Raw genomic sequence first — 13,122 nt, forward strand, 5'->3', positions numbered from 1 at the left:
GTATGTCATATTTCGTGTTCTTTTTTTAAATAAAATTAATAAAAGGTATATTTTATGACTCAATTCTCTATAAATGGTGCCCCACCATATGACAATCCTTTTCTTTCTCTCAATAAAAGTTTAACAAATAGTTACCAGGGGTGTGGTATAGGGGTCCGACAGTCGGGATCCCGACAGTCATTATCCCGGCTGGCCGGACCTAGACAGCATGGCGAGCCCAACAAAGCCCCTTGCGGGCTCGCTGCGCTCATCACGCTGCGGGCACTGTGGCTCACTACGCGAGCCACCTATTCTTTTCACCCTCTCTGGAAGTCGTGGACCCCCACGAGGGAAAATAGCCCACGGCCGTCGGGAACCCGGCTGTCGGTGTTTTGACAGTCGGGTGAATGCCTGACGGGATCCCGACTGTCGGGATCCCGTCCGGCACCCGTTACCAGCCCCAGCCAAAATGACAGAACAACATAATAGTAATGTCAGTGCCTGAACTGTGTACGCCCGAACGGAACAACACTAGACTTACAAAGACAGGTGGCATCTAGTGGCTGCAGGTATACAAAACACTTGAATTCCCCATACAGGTAAGGAGCAGCACTAGCATTTCAATGTATAGGATGATATATGATGGTTAATTTATTTTACGCATTGATATGGCTATATAATGGTACAGGAGACAGAAAAAGACACACATTGCATGCAGGTCCAGGCTGCAATATATAAATATTAATATCTTAGGGTAACCTGAGATATAAATACGGTAGCCTCAGTAATCCTCTACATAAGCGTATTCATAAATGAATAGGCATGTATCCAGGGTACGTTTTGGCCATAGACCTTACAGAGAAGATTCATGGTAAGCCAAAGCCTCTTTTAGCCGCCTGTCAGTTATTTTTTTTAAATATGAACCTGCCAAAGTAGTGGCCTTGGCCTCTACTGGCTCCCACGCAAACATCCTGTGCCAGTTAACAAACCAAAGTACCCAATGCTGCAAATACTCATCTAAGGCTGGCACCCATCTATATCCATTGTGACAACTGTTAAAGGGACAGGAGTGGGAGCTATCTGGGTGTAACAATGTCTGGAATGTTTCTGGGCTCCACTGAGCAGGGGAGGGTATATTTGTTATATTTGGGGATTATGGTAATGAGTTGTTTGTTTGCTTCATGGAGGATTTGGGGTCTGTGTTCATTCTCTATGGGGGGGGGGTTATAATTTGAAATGTGGAGGTTTGTTGTTTGTCACAGCAGCTTAAAGATCTGGGGGCCACTGGACTGCCAAGTATACTGAGGGTACAGGCTTCCACACAGCTGTAGTAATGTAAATACTCTGCCTATTTTGGTGTTGGTTCCACCTACATTTGATTTGGTGCCATCCATGTGGGGCCACTTCTAGAAATTTAACCAGGGCCACTTTTAGTTCCCAATCCGCCCCTGCATGTACCAATAAATGCATAGCTCTCAAGTATCTGTGCTTCTGTGTGTTGTACAAAAGTTTAAGGTCAAATAGGATTGATCTTATACAGTATATATATATAAAAAAAATAGTAATAGGCAATAGTAATATTACAGCAAAAGAAGTTCAGAGTAAAAGTGCACAGTAGTAAATCAGCACAGGTTTTGTATACAGTGTGGACTCAATAAATAAATGAGATCTTTATAAGTTGAGAATGCCACACACCAATGTCATTATATTTATTGAACAACAGAAGACAGATCCTTCTGTGGTACTGCCAAGCACAGAACATTGCATATAAATCTAAACTGGTCAGAAAAAAACATGCTGCAGCCATGGTTACAATACAATCTTTTAAACCATTCTTACATTTACCACTGTATATCTTTATGTTCAATTCATGACATTACAGTAGTGTGAGGCATCGCAACTAAAGTACAAGCTGTACACATATATTCTTTTCCATAAATATCATTTTAAGAGAAGCATCCTATAAGATATATTATCAATAAACCCCCAAATTAATATTTTTCCAGATAAGAAATACAAAGTTAAAATACAGTTCTTAATGTTATATGAGAGGGTATGGTACCAACCGCACAGGATATCACACAACAAAGGACCCCTAGTAATATAATATGCCTCATATTAGTAAATAGGCAATTATTATATGGGGTGTGCTACCACTAGACAAATAGGCATAAACATAGAGAGAGATAAGGGATGTTATTTTTGTGGTGCACCTTAGGATTGTACCACTATAATCACCAGTATTAGAAATGTACTCTGGAAGATATGTTACAGTGACATAATGAAATAATGGAAAGTAATACAAAAAGAGTATCACTTTGAGTGGTACCATTTTAATTCCCACCGGTAGCAATTAGACACGGTGAAGTTGTACTTTATAAAAGATAAGTTGCAAGGAGGTACTCCAAATTTATTTAGTAACCATGAACATTCATTTAGTGCATTGATAGCCCACCACAAGTGATTTTGTCCCTTATTCAGATCTGATCGTAGTACATACTGTATTTGTTCTCAAAATGGGAAAAACCATGCTGCACTGCAGGTGGGTCTGATGTATAGAGAGAGTTAAATTTGGGTGGGATGTGTTGAAACTGAAATCTAAATTGCAGTATAAAAATAATGCAGCCAGTATTTACCCTGCACAGAAACAAAATAACTCACAGAAATCTAAGGGCAGTATTCAATGAGTATAATCGCGATGTGCAGCGAATGCTGTTTAGGATTCGCTGCACAGTTGCAGTGTTCCGGAGGGCTGGAGCCTTCGCTGCCAGCCCTCGCTGACACACTATTCAATGCCCCAGGGGCTCGCTGCCCCTGATGGCGAATGTTAACCCCTGCGGCAGACGCCGCAGGGAGCTGGGGGACAATGGCAGGCAGGGAGATGGAAGTCTCCCTGGCTGCCCTAGAATGTATGTGGGGGGTAGGAGAGCTCCCCGGGACCCAGACAGCACAAGCTGCCCCCCGGGAGAGCTAGCAGGGGACCAGATAGGAGCCGCTAACACTGCTCCCAATCGTGCATATGTAATGATCGGGAGCAGTGAATATATGAATATGTAATGAGCGGCTCTCGGCCCCCTGTTGGCTGTTATGTGTAAAAAAAATAAGGAATTTGGTACTCACCGATAATTCCCTTTCTCCAAGGTAGCAGGGGACACTGCAGTCATCACGTGTGGGATAGCATGGTGTACTGGAGGAGTCGGCACTTTAAGAAAAGTTAAATGTGGCTGGCTCCTCCCCCCTCTATCCCCACCCAGACCTCAGTCTTAAAAAACTGTGTCCGAGAGGAAGATGATAGGGCAAGCACCCAACAGGAGGAGGATACATTCATTCATAGAGAATATGGAGATTAGAATCCAACACACATAAAACAGTAAATAGGTATCAACAGACATATCAATACATATAGAACAATAGAAGTAGGATGAACTACTAACAAACCATACAACAGGCATGTTCACTCTCCTGGTTAAAAAACCCAAAGAACCAGGAAAAAATATTTTTATGGCAGGAAGACTAGCGCTGGGAGGGCGTGCAGTGTCCCCTGCTACCTTGGAGAAAGGGAATTATCAGTGAGTACCAAATTCCTTATTTCTCCCTCGGATAGCAGGGGACACTGCAGTCATCACGTGTGGGAATAATACCCAAGCACTACTCCCGGGTGGGAGAGCACTGGGATTCCTGCAACACTGCCCTTCCAAATGAAGCCTCAGAGGAGGCGAAGGTATCAAACCTATAAAACCGCGCAAAAGTGTTTGCACCGACCCAAGTGGCCGCCCTACACACCTGAGCCAGGGAGACGCCCCTAGCCAGGGCCCAGGACGTGTTGACTGACCTTGTGGAATGAGCAGATATGCCAGGCGGAGCCTGTCTTTGTGCCTGTATATAAGCTTCCTTAATGGTCAGGCAAAGCCAACGGGCCAGCGTCTGTTTAGAGGCTGGCCACCCTCTTTTTTCAGCTCCATAAAGAACAAAAAGATTATCTGATTTTCGTAGGGCAGCCGTACGTTTCAGATAAATCTGTAGAGCACGGACTACATCCAGCAACTTAGATTCACCAGAGAGAACTGGAATCACAATAGGCTCATTTACATGAATGGTCGAAACCACCTTCGGCAAAAAGTCCTTGCAGGTCCTCAATTCAGCTCTATCTTTATGGAAGATCAAGAAGGGTTCCCGGCAAGATAGAGCCCCCAACTCTGACACCCGACGTGCAGAGGCTAAGGCCAATAACATGACAGTCTTCCACGTGAGATATTTTAGGTCAACCGAGATAAGGGGTTCAAACAGGTCTGACTTAAGGAAGTTTAGGACCAACGGCAGTTCCCAGGGTTCAGTCGGAGATAAAAAAGGAGGTTGTATTCTCAGTACTCCTTTGAGAAATGTCTGCACCTCCGGGATGAGGGCTAATCTGCGGTGGAAAAAGATAGACAGAGCAGAAATTTGCACCTTTAAAGAACCCAACCGTAGACCAGAGTTCAATCCCACCTGTAGGAATTGTAGTAGTCTGGACAAACAAAAAACCGCCCTGGGAAACTTCATGGACTCACACCAACGGACATAGGATCTCCATATCCTATGGTAGTGGGCCGATGTAACCCCCTTTCTGGCCTTAAGCATGGTTGGAATAACTGATGTTGGAATTCCCCTTCTTTTTAGCAGGTCGGCCTCAACAGCCAGGCCGTCAAATGTAGATGCTGTAAGCTTTGGTAAGCGAATAGTCCCTGTTGAAGTAGCTTTGGCCTCATTGGAAGGCGCCAAGGTTCGTCTACTAACAGGAGCTTGAGATCGGAGTACCACGACCTCCTCGGCCAGTCTGGAGCCACCAGTATGACCATTGCGGCCTCCCTCTTTATCTTCTTGAGGACTCTTGGAAGAAGAGGAAAAGGAGGACTAGGAGGAAGACTAGTCTGTACGGCCACGGAATGGACAAGGCGTCCACTGCCACCGCCGCTGGATCCAGTGACCTGGCACAATAGAGAGGTAGCTGATGGTTCATTCTGGAGGCCATCAGATCTATCTGTGGAGTTCCCCACCTGAGGGTGATCTGTCGAAACACCTCCGGGTGGAGAGCCCACTCCCCCGGGTGGAAATCCTGGCGACTGAGATAATCTGCCTGCCAGTTCTCCACCCCTGGGATGAAAACTGCCGAGAAGTCTGTTGCATGAGCTTCTGCCCATTCCAAAATGGGTCGAACCTCCCTCATGGCGGCACGGCTCCTTTTGCCCCCCTGCCGATTGATGTAAGCTACTGCTGTCATGTTGTCGGACTGGATTCTTATGGAACGTCCCCTGAGCAGATCGTGCCCCTGTGACAGGGTCAGCCTGATGGCCCGTAACTCCAGAATATGGGAAGCTTGGACTCCTGCAGTGACCATCTTCCCTGGAATATCTGGTTCAGAGCGACTGCTCCCCAGCCTCGGAGGCTGGCGTCTGTCGTCACCATTGTCCATGTGCACGGCCTGAAGCTGCGACCCTGTAACAGATGCGGGGTATGGAGCCACCATCGAAGTGAGGTGTGCACTTTTTGTGACAGAGAGATTCTCTTGTGGATCTGCAGGTGTAATCCCGACCACTGGGATAACAGATTCTCCTGAAAGGTTCGGGAGTGGAAACGCCCGTATGGGAGGGCCTCGAATGAGGCCACCATTAACCCCAACAGACGGGTAAAAAGGTGTGCAGAAACTGTGCGTAGTTGCAGAATCTGACGTACTCTTAACTGAAGATTCCTGATTTTGTCCAACGGAAGAAACACCCTTTCTTGAACTGTGTCCAAGATAAGGCCTAAGAACTGAAGTCTCTGAGACGGATTTAGTTGTGACTTTTTGAAATTCACTATCCATCCGTTTTGAACCAGAAAATTGCAGGTCAGAAGGGCGTCTGCTGCTAATTTCTCTTGACATGGTGACTTTAAAAGGAGGTCGTCTAAGTAAGGTATGATGGTCACCCCTGTAGACGAAGAGCCATTATCATACAAGACAGTACCTTGGTAAACACCCTCGGAGCGGAAGAGAGGCCAAACTGTAGCCCTCTGAACTGGTAATGATTGTCTTGTATGGCGAACCTGAGAAATCTCTGATGCGGTTCCCAGATGGGTATGTGTAGGTATGCGTCCTTGATATCTAGGGAAAGAAGAAATTCCCCCTTCTCCAAGCACGCCACTACCGAACGAATTGACTCAATTTTGAACTTGTGATAGAACACAAATTCGTTCAGATTTTTTAAATTGAGAATCGGCCGGACAGAGCCGTCTGGCTTTGGTACTACAAAAATGCTTGAATAGTACCTGGTGCCCCTTTGATGTGACTGAATGGACCCGCAAAGGGCTGAAGCTGTTTCCTCTGAAGATGGAAGTCCTATTGGGAAGAACAAATTTGGAGGAGGGGCAGTGAACTCCAGCTTGTAACCCTGAGTTAAAATCTGAAGTGCCCAGGCATCTTTGCAGTGGGACTTCCAAATGTCTACAAACAATAACAGCCTGGCGCCCACCTCGGGATCCCCTAGGTGAGCCGGGAGACCGTCATGCCACCGATTTCTTGGTGGTCTTGGGATCTCTAAGAGTGGTGGAGGTTGAGGGCTGGGCTGTTCTGACCCCACGACCTCGGCGGCCTCTATAGGAGGAGAAACCCCCTCTGGACCTACCTCTAAATCCCGCGTTCCCTCGAAAGGAACGAAAAGTAGGAGACACAAAAGGCCTTTTTGGTGGCGGAGCAGATGAAGGGAGAAATGCAGACTTTCCCCCATTGCCTAAGAGATAAGCCTGTCTAAATCAGGCCCAAAGAGCATGTCGCCCCCGAAGGGAAGGCCTTCCACAGCTTTGTTGATTTCTGGTTCTGCTTGCCAGGAACGCAGCCAGACTGAGTGTCTGGCCACCACCGCAGAGGCTGAAGCCTTGGCTCCTAAGATAGAAATATCAGAGGCCGCCTCACCTATGTAGGAAGACGCATCCCTGATGCACTCTGCCAAAGAGAGTAGCTCATATCGAGGAGTATTCTGTTCTAAACCAGTAACAAGATCAGAAGCCCATTTCTCCATTGCTCTCGCAACCCAAGCAGACACCAGAGCAGGGCGCAACAGAACTCCTACATTTGTATAAATGTTTTTAAGAGAACTATCCAAACGCCTATCCTGTGACTCTTTTAGGGACACAGCTCCCGGAATAGGGAGTGTGGTTTTCTTAGATAGGCGGGAAAGGGACACATCTGGAATCGGAGGTGTCTCCCATTTTTCCCTGGATACAACTGAGAAGGGGTAAAGGACCTTCAATCTCCTGGACATCTGAAACTTTTTATCCGTAGACTTCCATACTTCTAAAAAAGGGTTGTCTAACTCCTCTGAGTCTGGGAAAGTTAGGGGCTGTTTTTGGACTCTGCCAAAAATGGACACCTGAGGGGGTGCCGAGGTATCGGCAATGTGGAAAGTGTCACGGATCTCTCTGATCAGACCTTCCACTCCCTGGACCTCATCCTCTGGAAGGTCATCCCCTGCGGGATCCTGAGCTAGATCTGGAGGAAATTCCCCCTCTTCTAAGGGGATACAATCATCTGTGTCTTCCGCCAGGACTATGGCCGGAACCGCCCTTCTCTTTACCGGAGGTGAAGAAGGTCTAGTCTGAGAGTAAGACGACACAGACTGTTTTAGGGAGTCAACGGACTGAATAAGGGATGAAGCCCATAGAGGCTCAGATGTAGCTAACTGAGACAGATGGGAGTGAAAAACTTTCCTGTCTTTTCTAGAAGCTTCCATCTCAGCAGTAAAGCTGGAGAGAAGGGTCTGTAAAACCTCCCCGGGACTCGGGGGGTTAGGCTGGGACCCAGGGGACCTGGGAGTAACAGCAACCTGCACCCATGCAGAAGTCTGTATTCTAGTATAGCAAGGGCCGCACAGGGAAACACCCTTGATATGCGGCATGTACTGCTCCTTGCACTCCTTGCAGGAGTACACCTTTTGTGCTGCTTTTGAAGTAGCCCTTCCAGCCATACTAATATATGTTACACAAACTCTCTAAAACAACACACACAATCACAGACACAGGCACTCCCAGCACCGATTAAGAAAAGGGCAAGCCAGAGGCCTGAGTGTCAATAGGGAGAGAGGAGCCAATCCTCCCCCCGATGTGTATTGTGTATGATGATAACCCCCGCTGACTCACAGAACTGCTGAGGTCCCAGGGGAAGCGCTGTAAACCACACAGGAGCCGGTACACCGGGTCTGCAGAGTCTGAGACTGCTGGAGCAGTGGAGAAAAGCTGCGTTCCGGACAATGGCGGCCGCGTGGGAGACGCCGATGTAAGCTCCGCCTCCCTGACGCGGACGCTTCCGCGCCGATCTGTGGGCAGGAACTTTTGAAGCACAGCCGTGTCAGCGCTGCCCGCGACCTAAGATGGATGCGGCAGGCTGACACCCTCTCCCCAGCCAGTGCGCTCACTTCTGGCTGGCCCCTCTGGTTCTGTGTTCCTGGAGGAGGCAGGGGAAGCGTAGCCTTGGACCCGGAACGCACGCTGCGTGCAGCTGCGGCGGGTCCCCGGAGCGGGTGCTCTGGTGGCTTGGGTAACAGAGGAGCACTGCGTGCATTGTCGACTGTACTCCTCCAGGATTCCTCTTCGCAGGCAGACCCGTCCTGTCTGCCTGTTCACTAACATAAAATCAAAAATAACCAAACAGAAATAAAAACCTAATCTCCCTAAGGAGACCCTTGCCCAGGAGTCCGACTCCTCCGGGCACTTTTTTAAAACTGAGGTCTGGGTGGGGATAGAGGGGGGAGGAGCCAGCCACATTTAAATTTTCTTAAAGTGCCGACTCCTCCAGTACACCATGCTATCCCACACGTGATGACTGCAGTGTCCCCTGCTATCCGAGGGAGAAATATATATATATTTTAATTAAATATATACATGCGCTGTAAGCACATGAATAACAATAGCATGCCCCTTCACAGAATAAAATTCCTGATTTTTTTACACCAATTAAAAAAAAAAAAGAAAACATTATTTTAAAAGTTCACATTCCACTTCACCATGAAAAGATGGCGTTTGCTACACGGTGACACACGGCGAAAATCACTTAGAAAGCAATTCGGCATCTTCTCATTGAATACACTCACAGCGAATCACATTGAAAAACCCATTGAAAAACCACAGCGAGTTGCAGAGACTATCAGACGGCGAATTGTCCGTTGCTCACTGTTCGCAGACAGTGAAAAGTGCACGTTGAATAGGGTGATTCACTTTCTGACACAAAAAAATCACCTTCCAAAGTGAAAATAGCACAAATTCGCCATGAAACTTGACGAATTGGCCTCATTGAATACTGCCCTAAGTCTCTCTATACATGTTACATCTGCCCCACCTGCAGTGCACATGGTTTTGCCCATTTTGAGAATAAATTTGTACTGTGATCAGATATGAATAAGGGCCATTATATCACACACATTTTCATTCACCTGTAGCTTGGGTTTTAATATTTCACAGTCTTAATTAATCCAATAAAAGTAAAAGTTTAATACTAAAGGTGCACTGCAAAAATATGTCTTTTTTCTCCCTACTGTATGTTTATTGCTTAGTGTTAACCTGACAATCCACTTGCTGCTTTGTCTAAAAGTAAACTCTTAGCTGCCTATTCTACCATACACAATCTAATGCAGGTGAAAAAGCTGAGAATAATTTATTTAAGTTGCTGTAGCATCATTGGTTGCTCCTTTTTTATGAATTAACCAACAGGTTCTCAAAGTCGGTACTCAGGACCCCACACAGTGCATGTATTGCAGGTCTCCTCACAGAATCACAAGTGCAATAATTATCTCCACCTGTGGATCTTTGAAAATGTATCAGTCACTAATGAGTACACCTGTCGGGTGACCTGGAAAACGTGAACTGTGTGGGGTCCTGAGGACCAAGTTTGAGAACCGCTGAATTAACCTATCCACGTAGTGCATTTCTTTGTCTGCTATGGTAAGAAAGCACCACCAAGGAAGCCTTCATGAAGTGAGACAGTTTTTTCATGTATATTATGACATATATGTATGATATTTAGCTCAATAATACAGATGTTTACTGTAGCAAAATATTTAGATATAATTTTAGAACATAATTTAAAGATGATTGCATTATTACCCTAAATATGCTTTAGGGTGATATGGGCAAAATATAATAAAATATGTAAGTGAAAATTACAGGAAATTTAAAACTGAAAACCTATTTATTTTAATGTTTTGTGATTAGTTATGATTAATATGCTTAACTTTTACTATTGCTTATTTTAAAATGTGTCTGCATGTTTATTTAGATTTTCTTAAGTGTTTGATGTTGCATCAGTTCAGGCTAACTGTATCATATAAAAAAAGTACGGTATTCATTTTCCCTCATAGATTTATTACTGTTACCAACTAATAAGCTTATTGTTTTCTTTGATCTATTATTATCTATTATGCAGTGGGCTGATCAAAGTAACAGATTGGTTGATTTGGGTCACTGTACATTTTCACTTTGCTACTTTAGAGACAAACGCGCTTGCCTTCCAAACATACATGGATAAAAACATATGTTAAAAAGTGTATTTATGTGCATATCACAAACAGAGGCAAATGTAAACTATATAGTTATGCCCAACCATAGTGCAGAGATGCAGCTTGACAGTGTTACTAACAAATGCTAAAAGTTATATTAGCGTATGTTGGGCCGAATTCAGCATGAAGGGCTAATCAGAGAATTTGCAGTGGACTGTGAGCAGAATCCATCCGCAAATACAGTAGCGATTAGTTTGCAGTCCATTCACAAAAACCGAACCATCAGACAGTTTTTTCCATCTGTGCCAGTCTAGGGCTTCCACTAACATGCTTAAAAACCAGACAAGAAGTGATCATCCTTGGCTTCATAGAGTCCCAAAAGAACAGCTGGGCACACCTGCATTTTCACAAACACACCCAGAAAACGTCATGTTTCAAAATGCTGGCTTCCTGTCAATCAAAGCGCAATTACTCTGCGACTTCTATGCATACAGATAATTGCACATATTCTCTGATTAGAGATCCATGCTAAATTAAGCCCGTTGTTGGTACACAATATAATAATGTCACATAGGGACAAACACACAACATTAAATAGTCTTGATAGTTATCAATCATTGCTAACTGGAAACATCAATCAAATAGCGAGCTGGGGCATGGTATTATATACCCGCAATGTCAGTGATCTACAGTAGGTACTATAAGCGGGAGGGGTCAGTGTACAATTAGAAGTGACTTGATAGTACTGCTAATAGTTCTCAGTCCTACCTGCACAAAAATCTACAGTCATATGTATTTTTGATGCACATATGTAGGATATAAATACATATCATATATAATATAAATTGTTATATAAATTAGGTCCGTTGTTAATAAATTATCCCTACTAAGACAATGTATTGGCCTTATAAACATTATTTTGCCCAGTACCACTTTCAGTTATAATTTTATAACTTTAAGCTGCTCCCATATTAACCTGGTGTAGCAATTATGACAGAGTAACCAGTGGAAATTCCAGGGGGTAGTTGGTCGGCTAAAGTAGATTAAATTATGATCCATAGACTAATGGCCATGTTTAATTTAGGTGTAGTAAACACAGGTATTAATTGCATTCCTTTCTCCTTTGTTTTGTATTTGACAGCAGAATAAAAGTCAGATCTATGTATAGATAGTAGTCCAGTAATCACAACCATCAGTCGTAGGAGCATGAGAGATCAAGGACAGGGGAGAGTATAACATGCTCTATGACATTTTCCTATAATGTGTTTTGGTGCACTGTGGAGACATCTACCACTGGAAGGAGGAGCCGGGATCATGAAGCCACGCCCTCTGTCATGAGACCATGCCCCCATTACATTTTCAGAAGAGTTTGGAGGTAATCTATATGAGCCTATTCAGTCATACAAAGGGTGAAGGAAAAAGAAGTTTATTAATACCACATGAACACATCTTACAAATGGTAATGATTGCCTGTCATCTACACATAGAGTTATATTTGGCAATGCAGCCAAAAAATGTAGGGTCGCCAACATGCCAGTGTATTAGTGACCAGTAACAGGTGGTAGCGTTGCAAATGTTACTAATAGAGATATAATAGAATTGATGGAATTTTTGCAGAAATGCTGGCACACACAGGAGCACGAGTAAAAAAGAAAAAGAAGTGGCGCTGGTATTGATGAAAATCGTACAAATATTTAATATCAATTAAAACAACATGACATAAATCAATTACATACAACAATAAAAAGGTGAATCAATAACTGGACCGGAGGCTGAATGGAATGAACCCAATAAATGGTGAATATAGGTTAATATCTGGGATAATTTGGGTTGCCCAATAGTTACCACTGATGGTGATTATGATCCAGTCCCGAAAGCTGAGTAGCAAAAAGGTCCTCAGTTGTCTCACGTCGCTAGAGGCTCCAATAATGGGGATGGTATCAAATGGCAGGTTTGATACCATTTGATAAAGCTGCACTGCTACAAGCAGCGAAACGCGTTAGGCTATAGCCTGGACCAGCTGATCACTTTTGGACCTCATCATCGGATTCCCCAGCGCTCTGGGTTGCCCACTCTCAAATCTTGAGAGATATCCGCTTCCTCACCATCCCGCTTCTGCGGCCCATTATTGTCGTTACCACGTGGATACACTTCCGAGCAGGAATCAAGGTTGGTCACAACGAACTGAGATCACTGACCAGTTGGTCTTAAAATTCACCAACCCTGAGGACACCTGCCATTTGATACCATCCCCATTATTGGAGCCTCTAGCGACGTGAGACAACTGTGGCCAAAACAGCTTTCAGCCCTACTACACCAATTGGGTTTCTAACCAACTGTGGCCCCACAGTCGCATCCATTTGAGGACCTATTTGCTACTCAGCTTTCGGGACTGGATCATAATCACCATCAGTGGTAACTATTGGGCAACCCAAATTATCCCAGATATTAACCTATATTCACTATTTATTGGGTTCATTCCATTCAGCCTCCGGTCCTGTTATTGATTCACCTTTTTATTGTTGTATGTAATTGATTTAGTGGCAGCTCTTGGCACAGCACCCGTGATAGCGCCTGTCCGTGCACCCTAGGGAGCACATTGCTACACACAGGAGCACATATGACAGGACTCTGGACAAGATGT

This window comes from Crinia signifera, chromosome 1, assembly GCF_055691185.1.
Source record: "Crinia signifera chromosome 1, ASM5569118v1, whole genome shotgun sequence".
NCBI lineage: Eukaryota > Metazoa > Chordata > Amphibia > Anura > Myobatrachidae > Crinia > Crinia signifera.